This window comes from Callorhinus ursinus, unplaced genomic scaffold, assembly GCF_003265705.2.
Source record: "Callorhinus ursinus isolate GAN/ISIS: 27379988/994484 unplaced genomic scaffold, GSC_fseal_2.0 scaffold16, whole genome shotgun sequence".
In the NCBI taxonomy this organism is placed as follows: Eukaryota; Metazoa; Chordata; class Mammalia; order Carnivora; family Otariidae; genus Callorhinus; species Callorhinus ursinus.
In genome coordinates this window covers 1,787,040-1,801,177 of record NW_027397078.1, presented here as the reverse complement: position 1 = coordinate 1,801,177, position 14,138 = coordinate 1,787,040, and positions in this window count along the sequence as shown.

Below are 14,138 nucleotides of genomic sequence, written 5' to 3'. Positions count from 1 at the left end.
ATCAATCAATTGAGACTATACAGTCTGAGACACAGAAAGAAAAGAATGAAGAAAAATTAATAGTGCCTCACAGGCCTGCGAGACACCATTAAATGTACCTATGAATGCATAATGGGAGTCCCAGAAGAAGAGAAGAGAGAATGGGGAAGAAGAAATAATGGCCAAGGGGCGCCTGGGTGGCTCAGTTGGTTAAGCGACTGCCTTCGGCTCAGGTCATGATCCTGGAGTCCCGGGATTGAGTCCCACATCGGGCTCCCTGCTCAGCGGGGAGTCTGCTTCTCCCTCTGACCCTCTCCCCTCTCATGCTCTCTCTCTATCTCATTCTCTCTCTCAAATAAATAAATAAAAAATCTTTAAAAAAAAAGAAATAATGGCCAAAAACTTTCCAAATTGATGAAAAACAATCTATACATCCAAGAAACTAAAGAACTCCAAGTAGGATAAATTTAAAGAGATCCATACCCAGACACATCATAAGCAAACTTTCAAAACACAAAGAAAAAGGATTTTGAAAGCATCAAGGAAGAGAATCTTAAAAGCAGGACATACAAGTGATTTTCAATAAGATTTACTGTTGGTTTCTCACCAGAAACCAGGGAGGCCAGAAGACCATGGGATGATATATTAAAATACTGAAAAAGAAATTGTTGGGGTAGCTGGCTGGCTCAGTCGGTGGAGCATGTGATTCTTGATCTCAGGGTTGTGAGTTCAAGCCCCACATTGGGTGTGGAGCATACTTAAAATTAAAAAAAAAAATTGTTGGGCACCTGGGTGGCTCAGGTGGTTAAGCGACTGCCTTTGGCTCAGGTCATGATCCTGGAGTCCCGTCCTGCATCAGGCTCCCCGCGCAGCCGGGAGTCTGCTTCTCCCTCTGACCTTCCCCACTTCTTGTGCTCTCCCTCTCAAATAAATAAAATCTTTAAAAAAAATTGTTAACCTAGAATTCCACACCTAGCAAGAATGTCTTACAAAAACATGGGAAAAATAAAGATATTTTTTGCCATGAAAAAGCTGAAAGAATTCAATATCATTAGAACAGCAAAACAAGAAATGTAAAAGAATATCCTTCAGGCAGAAGGAAAATGATACCTGCTAGAAATCTGGATCTACACAATGAAATGAAGAGCCCTGGGCATGATAACTACATAGATAAATATATAAGATATTTTTCTTATTATTTACATCTCTTTAAAAGATAATTGACGATCTAGGGGCGCCTGGGTGGCTCAGTCGTTAAGCATCTGCCTTCGGCTCAGGTCATGGTCCCAGGGTCCTGGGATCGATCCCTACATCGGGCTCTCTGCTCAGCGGGGAGTCTGCTTCTCCCTCTCCCACTCCCCCTGCTTGTGTTCCCTCTCTCGCTGTGTCTCTCTCTGTCAAATAAATAAATAAAATCTGTAATAAATAAATAAATAAAAGATAATTGACGATCTAATCAAAAACAATGTTTTGTGGCATTTATAGCATATGTAGAAGTAAAATGCATGAAGACAACAGCATAGGGGTGCCCGGGTGGCTCAGTCAGTTGAGCGTCTGACTCCTGATTTGAGCTCAGGTTGTGATCTCATGGGTTGTGGCACTGAGCCCAGTGTCTGGCTCTGCCCTCAGCAGGGAGTCTGCTTTCTCCTTCTCCCTCTCCCTCTGCCCCTCCCCCTGCTTGTGCTCTCTGTCTCTCTTAAATGAATGAATAGATAAATTTTTTATTTTTTTAAAGATTTTATTTATTTATTTGACAGAGAGAGACACAGCGAGAGAGGGAACACAGGCAGGAAGAGTGGGAGAAGGAGAAGCAGGCTTCCCGCAGAGCAGGGAGCCCGATGTGGGACTCGATCCCAGGACCCTGGGACCATGACCTGAGCCGAAGGCAGACCCCCAACGACTGAGCCACACAGGCGCCCTAGATAAATCTTTTTTTTAAAAGAAATCAACAGCATAAAGGTCAGGAAGTAACAAATGGAACCTTTCTACTAGAAGGTTCTTATATGATCCATGAAGTGGTATAATACCAGTTAAAGAGGTATACTCTAAGTTAAAGATATATAACATAGGGTGCCTGGGTGGCTCAGTTGGTTAAGCGACTGCCTTCGGCTCAGGTCATGATCCTGGAGTCCTGGGATTGAGTCCCACGTCGGTCTCCCTGCTCAGCGGGGAGTCTGCTTCTCCCTCTGACCCTCTTCCCTCTTGTGCTCTCTCTCATTCTCTTTCACTCAAATAAATAAATAAAATCTTAAAAAAAAAAGATGTATACCATAAATGCTAAATTAACCAATAAAATAACAAATCCAAGAGTTATAGATAACAAACTAACACAGGAGAGAAAAAGAAATCATTTAAAAAATTTGATTAATCCAGGGGCGCCTGAGTGGCTCAGTCGTCGTGTCAAATAAATAAATAAATCATCTTTAAAAAAATTTTTTTTGATTAATCCAAAAGAAGGCAAAGAAGTAAGAAAAGGGAACAAAGAAGAAATGGGACAAATAGAAAATAGCAAGATAATACACTCAAACTTTATTACCACCTTATTCCGTTAATCACATTAAGCTAAATGACCTAAATATCCCAGTTAAAGACAAAGATTGTCAGACTGGATAAAAATCAACTAAATACTGCCTATAAGAAACACACTTGAAATTTAAAGGCACAAATAGGTTTTAAAAAAAGAGGATGGAAAAAGATATACCATGATAACACTAGGTTTTTTTTTTTTAAGATTTTATTTATTTGACAGAGAGAGAGAGAGACACAGCGAGAGAGGGAACACAAGCAGGGGGAGTGGGAGAGGGAGAAGCAGGCTTCCTGTGGAGCAGGGAGCCTGATGTGGGGCTCCATCCCACGACCCCGGGATGACGACCCGAGCTGAAGGCAAATGCCCAACGACTGAGCCACCCAGGTGCCCCCTAACACTAGTTTTTTAAAAAAAGGTGGGACTGGTATCAGACAAAGTAGGTTTCAGAGCAATGGTTATTACTAGGGATAAACATTTATCTTAAACATTTATACACATAATAACAGAGCTTCAAAATACATGAAGCAATAATTGATAGAACTGCAAAAAGAAATGGACAAATTCACAATTATAGTTGCAGTTTTCCTGATTCTTATCTACGTTATTCATAGAAAAAAGTAGGCAGGAAATCAGCAGGAATATAGTAGACTTAAAACAAAAGTAGCAACCAACTTGACCTGATATTTATAAAACATTCCATCCAACAACAGCAGAAAAAGTCATCTCAAATGCACACAGAACATTTATAGGTCAAGCAAGGCTGAAATATTTGGCTAGTCAGGAAACAACAAACCTTTGCTAGATTCAGACAGCTTATTACTTACATAGATAGCAAAAACAAGAGTAGCAAAGTTGTCAGCTCCTCATATCTTTTGCCCCATAGGACATCAAAACAAAAGGGGCCAGGTGATTTGCAATGCAAGTATTGGAACACCCTGCGCCTGAGGAGCCGGTTTCATGCTGCAGCTAAGCACTTTCATAGCCTGCAGCTGTACCCTAAGGGGTCCAGGTGAGACAGAAAGCCTTCCATCTCATCAAAATTTTGAAGGCAACGAAAAACCCCCCTGATGCCTTCCCTCAAAGATAGGAAAATGGGTGGGGCGCCTGGGTGGCTCAGTCGGTTAAGCGGCTGCCTTCGGCTCAGGTCATGATCCCAGGGTCCTGGGATCGAGCCCCATGTCCGGCTCCCTGCTCAGCAGAGAGCCTGCTTCTCCCTCTCCCTCTGCCTGCCACTCTGCCTACTTGTGCTCTCTATCTCTCTGTCAAATAAATAAATAAAATCTTTAAAAAAAAAAAAGATAGGAAAATGGGTGGGAAATGACCTTGTAGGAGCGCCTCACAAGTTTCCCATGTTGTAAAGTTCTGGGAAATCATATCTTCTGCCAAGACCTAGACAGATCAGCTGTGGTTAAGCCTTGCCTACATGAACTATGCAGATATATGCAAAGTTGTCAGGGCACCAGCATGAAGCAGTTCCCCTCCATTATCAAGAAAGACTTTATCCGGGGCCCCAAAATTAGTCTCAACAGTTGCAAAAGGATTCAGGTTATACAAAGTATTTTCTCTGACCACAGTGGAAATGAATTAGAAATCCATAACAGGAAAATGTCTGGAAAATCGCTAAACATTTGGAAATTAAATAACACACTTCAAAATAACTCATGGATCAAAGAAGAAATCAAAATTGGTATCAGAAAACATTTCGAGGGGCGCCTGGATAGCTCAGTTGTTGAGCGTCTGCCTTTGGCTTGGGTCATGATCCCAGAGTCCTGGGATCGAGCGCCACGCCGGGCTCCCTGCTCAGCAGGGGAGCCTGCTTCTCCCTCTTCCTCTGCGTGCCTCTCTGCCTACTTGTTCTCTCCCTTTATCTCTCTGTCAAATAAATAAATAAATAAAATCTTTAAGAAAAAAAAGAAACTAGGAAAAGTAGAGCAAAGTAAATGTAAGGTAAGCAGAAGAAAGGATATAGGGGCACCTGGGTGGCTCAGTCACTGGGCATCTGCTTCTGCTCGGGTCATGATCCCAGGGTCCTGGGATCCAGTCCCGCATCGGGCTCCCTGCTCCGTGGGAAGCTTGCTTCTCCCTCTCCCACTCCCCCCTGCTTGTGTTCCCTCTCTCACTATGTCTCTGTCAAATAAATAAATAAAATCTTTTAAAAAAAAGAAGAAAGGAAATAATAAAGATCAAAGTGGAAATGAATGGAAATAGAAAACAGGAAAACAATGGAGAAAATTAATGAAACCAAAAGCTGGTTAGTTGAGGTCAATAAAATTGATAAACATGAAGACTTATAAGAAAAAAAAAGAGAGGGCGCCTGGGTGGCTCAGTTGGTTAAGCGACTGCCTTCGGCTCAAGTCATGATTCTGGAGTCCTGGGATCGAGTCCCGCATTGGGCTCCCTGCTCAGCAGGGAGTCTGCTTCTCCCTCTGACCCTCCCCCCTCTCTTGTGCTCTCTCTCTCATTCTCTCTCTCTTTCAAATAAATAAATAAATCTTTTAAAAAAAAGAGAGAAGACACCACTTATCAGTAACAGGAATGAGAGGTGACATCACTACAAGTTCTACAGAAACTGAAAAGGATAAAAGAATATTTTTAGGGGCACCTGGGTGGCTCAGTCATTTAAGTGTCAGACTCTTGTTCTCAGCTCAGATCTTGATCTCAGGGTTGTGAGTTCAAGCCCCACGCTCAGCTACCTACTGAAAAGAAATAGAATATTTTTTTAAATTTATGTCAATAAATCCCACAACTTAATCAAAATATACAAATTCCTTGAAAGATACAAATTACTGGGGCGCCTGGGTGGCTCAGTTGGTTAAGCGACTGCCTTCGGCTCAGGTCATGATCCCGGAGTCCCGGGATCGAGTCCCGCATCAGGCTCCCTGCTCATCAGGGAGTCTGCTTCTCCCTCTGGCCCTCCCCCCTCTCATGTGCTCTCTCTCTCTCTCATTCTCGCTCTCTCAAATAAATAAATAAAATCTTTAAAAAAAAAAAAAGAAAGATACAAATTACCAAAGCTCCCTCAAGAACACATAGATAGTTGGGATGGGAGAGGGAAGAATGAGGAGTAACTGTTTAATGGGTACAGGATTTCAATTTTGCAAGATGAAAAGAGTTTTGGAGATGGATGGTGATGATGGCTGCTCAACAGTGTAAATGGACTTAATGCCACTGAACTGTACACTTAAAAATGGCCAAGATAGGAAACCTTATGCTATGTGTATTTTGCCACAATTAAACAAAAGAAATAGATATTCTGAATAACCCTATATCTGTTAAAGAAATGGACTTTACAGTTAAAATCCTTCCTACAAAGAAAACTCCAGGCCTAGAAGGTGTCACTGGTGAATTCTGTCAAGCATTTTAGGGAAGAAATAATATCAACTCTACACAAACTCTTGCAAAAATTTGAATACTTCCCAGCCATTCAATGGGACCAGCATTACTCCAATATGAAAACCAGATAAAGACATTACAGAAAAAGAAAACTAAAGACAAATATCCCTTATGAACACAGATGCAAAAATTCTAAACATTATTTTAGCAAATTTATTCCAACAATATATTAAAAAGATAATATATCACAATCAAGTGGAGTTTATTCCAGCAATGCAGGGTTGCTTTAACATTCAAAAATCAATCAGTGTAACTTCCCATACTAACAAACAACAAAAGAAAAAAAAATGATCATCTCAATAGATGCAGAAAAAGAAGTTGAGGGGTGTCTGGGCGGCTCTGTCGTTAAGCGTCTGCCTTTGGCTCCGGTCATGATCCCAGTGTCCTGGGATGGAGCCCCGCATCGGGCTCTGTGCTCAGCGGACAGCCTGCTTCTCCCTCTCCCACTCCCCCTACTTGTGTTCCCTCTCTCACTGTCTCTCTCTCTGTCAAATAAATAAATAAAATCTTTAAAAAAAAAAGAAAAAGAGGGGAGCCTGGGTGGCTCAGTCGTTAAGCGTCTGCTTTCGGCTCAGGTCATGATCCCAGGGTCCTGGGTTCGAGCCCCATATCGGGCTCCCCGCTCAGCGGGAAGCCTGCCTCTCCCTCTCTCACTCTCCAAGCTTGTGTTCTCTCTCTCTCGCTGTGTCTCTGTCTGTCAAATAAATAAAATCTTAAAAAAAAAACAACTATTTAAAAAAAAAAAGAAAAAGAAGTTGATAAAATTAATCATGATTTCCTGATAAAACACTAGCAAAAGTAGGAATAGAAAAGAACTTCCTCAACCTGATGGAGAGCATCTATGCAACAGATGTATGAAAAAGTACTCATTGCCACTCATCATCAAGGAAATGCAAATCAAATGAGGTATCACCTCACACTGGTCAGAATGGCTAAAATCAACAACACAAGAAACAACAGGTGTTGGCAAGGATGTGGAGAAAGGGGAACCCTCGTGCACTGTTGGTGGGAATGCAAACTGGTGCAGCCACTCTGCAAAACAATATGGAGGTTCCTCAAAAAATTAACAGTAGAACTACCATATGATCCAGCAATTGCACTACTGGGTATTTATCCAAAGAAATTGAAATTAGGATCTTGAAGAGATATTAGCACTCTCGTGTTTCTTGCAGCATTATTTACAGTAGCTAACATGTGAAAACAACCTAAATCTGGGTAGACAGATGAATGGATAAAGAAAATGCAGCATGTATGTACAATGGAATACTATTTAGACTTTAAAAAGAAGGAAATACTGCAATATACAACTATGTGTATGGATTTGAAGACATTTTGCTAAGTGAAATAAGCCAGACATAGAAAGATGCTGATTCCACTTATATGAGGTATGTAAAATAGTCAAATTCATAAAATCAAAGACTGGAATGGTGGTTACCAGAGGTTAGAGGGAGGGGAAAATGGGGAGTTACTAATCAACAGGTATAGAATTTCAGTTAGATTAAGATGAATAAGTTCTAGAGATCTGCTATGCAACATTGTACCTATAGTCAACAATTATGTATTGTACACTTAAAGTGGGTAGATCTCAAGTTGTGTTCTTACCACAATAAAATTAAAAAAATAAAAGCTCCTTGAAAAAAAAAAAAAAGATGTGGATTGGCTAAAGTTTTTTAAAAATTTTATTTATTTTGGGGGGAAAGAGAGAGAATCTCAAGAAGACACCCTGCTGAATGGGCCAATCTCACAGCCCTGAGATCATGACCCCAGCTGAAACCAAGAGTCATACGCTTAACCAACCGAGCCACCCAGGCACCCCTAATATTTCTTTTAAAAGATTTTATTTATTTATTTATTTAAAGATTTTATTTATTTGAGAGAGAGAGAGCAAGTGAGCCTGAGCAGGGGGAGTGGCCGAGGGAGAGGCAGAAGCAGACGCTCCGCTGAGCAGGGAGCCCGATGCAGGGCTCGATCCCAGGACCCCAGGACCATGACTTGAGCCAAAGGCAGACGCTCAACTGACTGAGCTACCCAGGCGCCCTATTTATTTATTTTAGAGAGAGAGAGTGCATGCATGCACGAGCAGGGCTAAGGGCAGAGGAAGAGGGAAAAAGAGAATCTCAAGCAGACTCTGATGTGGGCCTGACGTGGCGCTCTATCTCACAACCCTGAGATTATGACCTGAGCAGAAATCAAGAGTCAGATGCTTAACTGACTGAGCCACCCAGGCATCCCTGGCTAAAGTATTTTTGAAGCCCTCTCTGTCTTGCCTTAATAGACGTGAGAATCTAGTTGTGACTGTGGACTTTGGCCTTAGATGTGTTGCCCAAACCTTGACCTGGAAACAGACCTACCTCTGCCATTTTTTGTTTTGTTTTTAGAGAGCACTTTTTTTTTTCAAGATTTTATTTATTTGTCCGAGAGAGAGAGCACAAGCAGGGGAATAGCAGGCAGAGGGAGAAGCAGGCTCCCCGCTGAACAGGGTGCCCAACGTGGGATTCGATCCTAGGACCCTGGGATCACGACCCAAGCTGAAGGCAGACGCTTAACCAACTGAGCCACCCAGGCATCCTGGAAGAGTACTTCTTCTTCTTCTTCTTTTTAAAGATTTTATTTATTTATTTGACAGAAAGAGACAGTGAGAGAGGGAACACAAGCAGGGGGAGTGAGAGAAGGATGACTGAGCCACCCAGGCGCCCCCTGGAAGAGTACTTCTTCTATTTTTTTTTAAAAAGATTTTATTTATTTATTCATGAGAGACAGAGACAGAGAGAGAGAGAGAGAGGCAGAGGGAGAAGCAGGCTCCCAAGGAGCAGGGAGCCTGATGCAGGACTCGATCCCAGGACCCTGGGATCATGACCTGAGCCGAAGGCAGACGCTTAACCATCTGAGCCACGCAGGCGCCCTGGAAGAGTACTTTTTTTTTTTTTTTTTTAGAGATTTTATTTATTTATTTGAGAGAGAGAGAGAGAATGAGAGAGAGCACGAGAGGGAAGAGGGTCAGAGGGAGAAGCAGACTCCCCGCTGAGCAGGGAGCCCGATGCGGGACTCGATCCCGGGACCCCAGGCTCATGACCTGAGCCGAAGGCAGTCGCTCAACCAACTGAGCCACCCAGGCGCCCTGGAAGAGTACTTCTTAACTGGAGCTCATATTATAATTCTCTGAAGGGCTTATTATAATAGAGTGCTGGTTTCTACCCCCAGAATGTCACATTCATATCCAGAAGGTTGCCTGAGATTCTGCATTTCTTTTTTTTTTTTAAGATTTTATTTATTTATTTGACACAGAGAGAGAGAGAGAGAGCACAAGCAGGGTGAGCAGCAGGCAGAGGCAGAGGGAGAAGCAGGCTCCCAAGGAGCAGGGAGCCCGATACGGGACTCGATCCCAGGACCCTGGGATCATGACCTGAGCCGAAGGCAGCCACTTAACCGACTGAGCTACCCAGGCGCCCGAGATTCTGCATTTCTATACTGTTTCAAGATAATGCTGATGCTGCTGGTTTGGGGTCCACATTTTGAGAATCACTGGTTGTCTGATACTACAAAATAATAGAACTCTGGGGCTCTTGGATGGCTCATTCGGTTAGGCGTCTGCCTCCGGCTCAGGTCATGATCCCAGGGTCCTGGGATCGAGTCCTACATTGAGTCCCACATTGGACTCCCTGCTCAGCGGGGACCCTGCTTCTCCCTCTCCTCCTGCTCCCCCTGCTGGTTCTCTCTCTCTCTCTCTCTCTCTCTCTGTCAAATGAATAAATAAAATCTTAAAAAAAAATAATAGAACTCTGCCCCTGGAGTATTGTCTTACTTGCCACAAGGGAATTCTTTGATTCAAGGTATGACAAGAGTCCCTAGAAGGACAGGAAGCTGGAACTTTGCCAAGTTTATAGCTTATGATTAAGATGTGTTGAGTCTGCTTGGTAATAAATGGTTGTTTAATAAATGACAGGTATGTTGGAGAGGGAAAAAAAAAACCACAGTTAACATTATACTTAATGGTGAAAGACTGAATGCTTTTTTCCTAAAACCAGGAACAGATATCTATTCTCACTATTGCTATTTCACATTGTACTAAAGATTCTTTTTTTTTTTAAAGATTTTATTTATTTATTTGACAGAGAGAGACACAGCGAGAGAGGGAACACAAGCAGGGGGAGCGGGAGAGGGAGAAGCAGGCTTCCTGCCAAGCAGGGAGCCCGATGCGGGGCTCGATCCCAGGACCCTGGGATCATGACCTGAGCCGAAGGCAGATGCTTAACGACTGAGCCACCCAGGCGCCCCTGTACTAAAGATTCTAGTGAGTACATCAAGGCAAGAAAAAACAACAAGGCAACCAGATTGGTAAGGAAGAAGTAAAAGTGTCTTTATTTGAAGAAAATATGATTATCTGTTAGAAAACCCAGTGGAATCTATAAAAATGCTAATAAAATTAATGTTTAGCAAGGTTACAAGATATAAGACCAATGTACAAAAAGCAACTGTATTTCTATACATTAGCAATGAACAATTGTAAATTGAAATAAAAAATAATACATACAATAATATCAAGAAATATGAAATACTGGAGCAGCCGGCTGGCTCAGTCAGTAGAGCATGTGACTCTTGACCTCAGGGTTGTGAGTTCAAGCCCCACATTGGGCATGGAGACTAACTTATATAAAAAAAGAAATATGAAATACCTAGGGATAAATCTGACAAAAGATATGCTAGACATATATATCGAAGACTACAAAAACTGCTGAGAAATGAAAGAAGGCATATATAAATGAACCTTGCTCATGAGTCAGAAGGCTAAGTATTATTAACATGTTGATTCTTCCCAAATTGGATACAAATCCAGTAGGCTCTTTTGTTGTAGAAATTGACAAATAGTTCCTAAAATTCATATGGAAATATAAAATATCCAAAACAACTTTGCAAAAGAATAACAAAGTTGAAAGGCTAACACTGCCTGATCTCAAGACTCATTATAAAGCTACAGTAATCAATACAGTATAAGATTGACATACAGAGGGGTGCCTGGGTGGCTCAGTTGTTAAGCATCTGCCTTCGGCTCAGGTCATGATCCCAGGGTCCTGGGATCGAGCCCCACATCGGGCTCCCTGCTCAGCGGGAAGCCTGCTTCTCCCTCTCCCACTCCCCCTGCTTGTGTTCCTTCTCTCGCTTTGTCTCTGTCAAATAAATAAATAAAATCTTAAAAAAAAAGATTGATATACAGATAGACAAATATATCAATAGAACATTATAGAGTCCAGAAACAAATCAATACATATATGGACAATTAATTTTTTTCTTTTCATTGTGGTGGATAACTGATTTTACTTTTAAAGATTTTTATTTATTTATTGAGAGAGATAATGATAGAGAGAGAGCATGAGAGGGGGGAGAGTCAGAGGGAGAAGCAGACTCCCCACTGAGCAGGGAGCCCGATGCGGGGCTCGATCCCAGGACTCCAGGATTATGACCTGAGTCGAAGGCAGTCCCCTAAACAACTGAGCCACCCAGGTGCCCTGGATAACTGATTTTTGACAAAGGTTTATAGCAATGCAGTGGAGGAAGGATAGTCTTTTCAACAAATGGTACTAAACAGTTTGATATCCATATGCAAAAGAACGAGCCTGGATCTGTACCTCCCACCGTGCCCAAAAATTAATTCAAAATTAACTAAAGTCCTAAATGTATAATCTAAAACCATGAGACTTCTAGAAATCCTTTGTGACCTTGGATTAGGCCAAGATCTCTTTGATATGACATCAAAAGGACAATCCAAAAAGAACAAATCAATATGTTTGACTTCATCAAAATTTAACATTTCTGCTTTTCTTTTTTAAAAAGATATTTATTTATTTATTTATTTATTTATTTATTTATTTGAGAGAGAGAGAGAGAGAGAGAGAGAGAGAGAGAGAGAGCAAGCATGACGGGGGAAGGGACAGAGGGAGAGGGAGAAGCAGACTCCCCCTGAGCAGGGAGCCCCAACGTGGGGCTCGATCCCAGGACCCCGGGATCACGACCTGAGCTGAAGGCAGACACTTAACTGACTGAGCCACCCACACACCCCAACGTTTCTGCTTTTCAAAAGACATTGTTGAGAGAATGAAAAGACAAGCCACACACTGGGAGAAAATACTTGCAAAGCACCTGTCTGATAAAGTATCTCTATCCACAATATATAAAGAACTCTAAAAACTCAGTAAGAAAACAAATAGCCCATTTTTAAAAAAGAGGCAAAGAATTTTACCAGACTCTTCATCAAAGAAGATACACAGGTGGCAATTAAACACATGAAAAGATGCTCAATATCATTGCTTATTAGGGTTATGAAAATTAAAACCACAATAAATACCAGAAACAAATACTGGAATGGATAAAATCTGGATGACTGACCATACCAAAAACTGATGAGGATGTGGAGGAATAGAACTCTCGTACACTACTGGTAGGAGTGTAAAATGGTACAAGCACCTTGGGAGACAGTTTGACAGGGTTATTTTTTGGTCATAAACTCAGTTATTCTTTTTTTTTTTTTAAAGATTTTATTTATTTATTTGATAGAGAGAGCGAGAGAGCACAAGCAGGGGGAACAGTAGAGGGAGAGGGAGAAGCAGGTTCCCCGCCAAGCAGGGAGCCCGATGCGGGGCTTGATCCCAGGACCCTGGGATCACAACCTGAGCCGAAGGCAGACGCTTAACCATCTGAGCCACCCAGGCGCCCCACTCAGTTATTCTTTATACAACAATTACTCAATGAAAGCATACTATATGCTACATACTCTGCTGGACACTGGGATATTGACAGTTTCTTAAAATATTAAACATATACTTATTATATGATCCAGTCATTCCATCCCTAGAAGTCTACCCACAAGAAAACGAAACATATGTCCATTCAAAGGCTTGTATGCTAAGGGGAAAAAAACCTGTCATTTATTAAACAACCATTTATTACCAAGCAGGCTCAACACATCTTTTTTTTTTTTTTTAAAGATTTTTATTTATTTATTTGACAGAGAGAGAGATAGTGAGAGCAGGAACACAAGCAGCGGGTGTGGGAGAGGGAGAAGCAGGCTTCCTGCCGAGCAGGGAGCCCGATGTGGGACTCGATCCCAGGACCCTGGGATCATGACCTGAGCCGAAGGCAGACGCTTAACGACTGAGCCACCCAGGCGCCCCAGGCTCAACACATCTTAATCATAATCTCCATCAACAGATAAGTAGATAAACAAAAGGTGGTATATCAATACAATGAAATATTACACCATAAAAAAGGAATGAAGTACTGATACCTGCTATAACGTGTCAACCTTGAAAACATTATGTTGAGTGAAGGAAGCCAGACACAAAAGGTCACGTATTGTATGGTTCATTTATATAAAATATCCAGAATATACAAATCTATAGAGACAGAAAATAGATTAGTAGTTGCCAGGGGCTGGGGGGAGGGAAAAATGGAGAGTGAGTATTAACTGGTATGGGGTTTCTTTTATTTTTTTATTAACATATAATGTATTGGGGTGTCTGGGTGGCTCGGTCATTAAGCGGCTGCCTTTGGCTCAGGTCATGATCCCAGGGTCCTGGGATCGAGCCCCGCATTGGGCTCCCTGCTCCGCGGGAAGCCTGCTTCTCCCTCTCCCAGTCCCGCTGCTTGTGTTCCTGCTCTCGCTGTCTCTCTCTGTCAAATAAAACAACAACAACAATAAAAAAATATAATGTATTATTTTTTTCTGGGGTACAGGTCTGTGATTCATCAGTCTTATATAATACCCAGTGCTCATTACAACACATATCCTCCCCAATGTCCATCCCCCAGTTACCCCATCCTCCACTCCCCCCACCCCCCTCACCCCCATACAGGGTTTCTTTTAGAGGTGATGAAATGTTCTGGAATGAGATAGTGGTGATGGTTGCACAACCTTGTGAATATACTGAAACCATTGAATTGTATACTTGAAAGGGGTGGATTCTATGGTATGTGGATTTTATCTTACAAAAAAACCCAGGAATGACCTATTGATACATGGAACTACATGGATGAATCTCCAAAAATTCTGCAGTCTATCAGACAGAAAAGAGTACATACTCAATGATGCATATATAGAAAGTTCTAGAAAATGCAAACTAAATTATAGTGACAGAAAGCAAATCAGTGGGTGCATGGGGATGGGGGTGGGGCAGGAAGAAGGGATTATAAAGGGGCAGAGGAAACTTCTGGGAGTGACGATATGCTCACCATCATGATTATGATG